The sequence below is a fragment of the Echinops telfairi genome, unplaced genomic scaffold (assembly GCF_000313985.2).
Source record: "Echinops telfairi isolate 266 unplaced genomic scaffold, ASM31398v2 ScPeMD7_5592;HRSCAF=6446, whole genome shotgun sequence".
NCBI classification, from domain to species: Eukaryota; Metazoa; Chordata; class Mammalia; order Afrosoricida; family Tenrecidae; genus Echinops; species Echinops telfairi.
The window spans coordinates 3,991,737-3,994,986 of NW_022109491.1; the positions used below are offsets into that span (position 1 = coordinate 3,991,737).

At 52.5% G+C, this 3,250-nt stretch overlaps 1 protein-coding gene across 2 annotated transcripts in view; it reads right to left on the minus strand.

Annotated features, from left to right (window-relative positions):
• The window catches only part of TSHZ2 (teashirt zinc finger homeobox 2), a 487,911-nt gene that overhangs the window by 26,767 nt on the left and 457,894 nt on the right, over positions 1 to 3,250 (minus strand). The window lies entirely within an intron of this gene.

Consider the following 3,250-nt stretch of genomic DNA (forward strand, 5'->3'; position numbering starts at 1 on the left):
GCAGGGGGATGGCACCATTGGGCAGTCACTTTGCATCTCCTCTTCTGTACATAGGTGATGAGCACCCATATCCTCCTGGCCCATTTTGAAGGGTCCAGAGAGCTCTGGACGTTTCTGAGGTAGCCCTTGGCGGCAATCCACAAAGACTGCTGGTGGGGCAGTGCTTACACACTCAGCTGCGACCCGGGAGGTGGGCAGTGTGAACACAACCAGCAGTTTTGGGTCAGGACCTGCCCACGACAGCCATGGGACTCTGCTAAACACGTATCCTGTGTCCTCACTAAGCTTCGCAGCCGCCTCCATTTATTACTATTTTCCTCGGTCTGAGAGAGGGTGCACGACTCAAAGGAGGATTACGTGATAGGCCCCAAACCATGCAAAACAGGAGGTTGAATGGCATTCTGTCACATCACGCTCTTTTGGGTAAAACTATGGGTCAGGACCATAGGAACGAAGCAGCTCGTATTTATTTTAAAAGAAGCGGCTGGACACACTTGGGCCCAGGGATTAGTGTCAGGATCACTAATAACAGGACACATCCAGACACAACAAGACACCCTGAAACAATTCACATCACTGTTAGGGTGTGCTAGCTCAGACTTCTCAATCTCAACTGAATCCCAAGATGACATCAACCGCCCCCCCCCTCCCCAAACACCCTGCCTTTAACTCAATGCCAACCCGTAGCAACCTTTAAGGGCAGGGTAGAGCTGCCCAGGTGGGGTTCTGAGACTGTAGCTCTCTACTGGATTAGAAAGCCTCATCTTCCTCCTGAGGAGTAGCTGGAAGTTTCGAACTGCTGACTCTGTGATTAGCCGCCCAACTGCTAACCACCACACCACCAGGGCTCCTCACGACATCAGAAGAAGCCACGTCGAGGGTGACTGTGCACAAACACCATAAACCAAAGGCAGAAATAAACCTGACCAATACGTACCAGATGCGTCAAGGTTACAAGAGACAAAGAAAGATGGAGCAGTGCCACAGAGGGGAGGAGGAAACACCACCTAAAACAACGTGAGACTCTACAATCAGAGCCTGCCCCAGAAAATGGCCACGAAGGGGGATACCTGGCACGATTTGAAAAAGGCCTGCTGTGTAGTAAGTAGAATTCACCAAACTCAGAGGCAAACCTCCTGGCCTGCGGGGCTCCGTGGCATGCCCCGTGTGAGAATGTCATCGCATTTCTTTCCTGAAGCGATCATCCTTTGACCGCGTCTTCACCTTCACAGTGCAGAGAGCTTCCATTGCATCCTGCTCCAGAGGAGTTCCAAGGATGGGGCGCTTTGTGGAAGTGGACACATGTTGCTACTGAGGAGTGGCTGGTGGGTCCCAAGGCTGATCTTTTCTTACCAGCCGAGCACTTAACCAACACACCTCTGGAGAGTGTCCAGTCGAGGTGAATTTCCTGGTTTTGGTCAAGCGCAGTGATGAAAGCAGGTGGCTGCTCATCAGAAGGGTGGCAATTCAAACTTAGCCGCAGAAGGCAGGTCTGGTGATTTATAGCCTTGGAGAGCCACACCAGCTCTAAGATGCTTTCACCAACACTGGTGAAACATGAGACTTTTCACCCACGGGCCTGTAATCTTCCCGCCTTTGGCATCGTTGCATGTGCTGTGTGGGTCTGAAGAGGACCTTATGGACTAGACTGGGACTTATGAGCTAATATCGGACCTATGGACTTGATCTGGACTGGGCTGTGATGTTTTCTCAATATACAATGACTGTTTGATATCTAAAGCTCTCTCCTACACACATATGAGTGTCTCTGGATTGGTTTCTCTGGTCAACCTGGACTAACATAGCTCTTTAAAGGCACAGAGAAATGGAGGGCGCACTATAACTAGGCAGATGTTCAGGGGAGTCGGAAGCCCTTCTGAGTGGAACGGGGACTCTCCTAGACCCCACTCATGCCCCTCCAGGTTGTCAGTCCTTGGATGCCTGTCTCCTAAGGGGCATGGACTAGCAAGATGCAGTAGTATTTCATTTACCAGAGCGACTGTCCCTCTTTTCCCAACTTCCTATGGTGTTCCAAGCGTCCAAGACACAAGAGACCTAGAAGAAGAAGAGGGCGTGGGAAGGCATGACAGAAGCGACTTCTTTCTCCCCTCCTGTCCCAGGGCTAGGATGGCCAGTGGAGGTGGCTCTGCCCCGCATGCCTGGCACCCTGCAGTCGGTTACCCCGAGCAAGTTCGAACAGCACAGGCAGAGGCGCAGGGTGAGCAAGTCCAATGGTGCAGGGTCTCTTCATTGCTTGATGTGGGCGGAAGCCAAGCTGGAGCTCCCTGTAGGGCCCATGTTTTTGCTCTAGATGCAGCTGGCACCAGCGTGCATGTTATATGACCAAGGCATGTGTTTGAAGCAGGAGAGCAAGACATATGGCCACCACAAGCCCAAAGTCATCAAAGTCACTCTTTGGCGCCCCTCTTCCTCCGGGGGCTTCATTTCCAGAGTAGGGGAGCTTTCTTGCCGCGTTGGCATCCAGTTGAGATGATTCTTGGGGCCGTGTTTCTGGAGACTGGCCAAGGGGCCACAGCTGCTTGCACCAGCTGACCCCGGCCCGGGGCATTAGGCACCGGGCTTGACTGGGTAGGGGCCCTCCCTCTTCAGTGACCCTTTCCCACCACCCAGGAGTAGAAGGCACACAAAAGTCGGTTAAATTGGGGTTGGTAAAGGGACGCTGCGTCTTTGAGAAATGAGGTTGGGAAAGAGGGAAGACATTTTCCACTAGCTCATGTCTGAGTGTATGGCGTTCCGATTTCGTGGCACTCCCTAATAAATCATCGCTTATCGCTCACAGGGGAACAGAACACGGCTCCGGTTAAGATTCGTTAGTGATTGGAAAGAAGAAACATGAATCGCCGTGTAGCTGAGCTTCTTGATCATCTTCCCCAGCTGCTGCAGCTGCTGTGGCGGCTTTTCCCACCATTATATTGACTGTAACCGTTGTGTAAAGCAAAGTAAGTGGAAGGAGAGAGCACCAAATACAAATAATGAGAATAAATTCACCTTATTTATGTGTTCATGGGAGCATTTGACAATTACTCTGCAGCAGAGGTTCATGGGTGGGGAGCTGGGACATTTGAGAGAGTTCCTCACACGTCCCCTTCCCCTCCCCCTTTGCTTTGGAGCCTGGGAAGGGCCAGCGAGGGTGGGAAGCCTGGCCAGGAGGCTGGGGGCCACTGGGGCATGTTTGCTGGCATGTCCTTCATCGCCTCCTCCCGCCCCACCCCGCCCCTGTGCTGTAGGC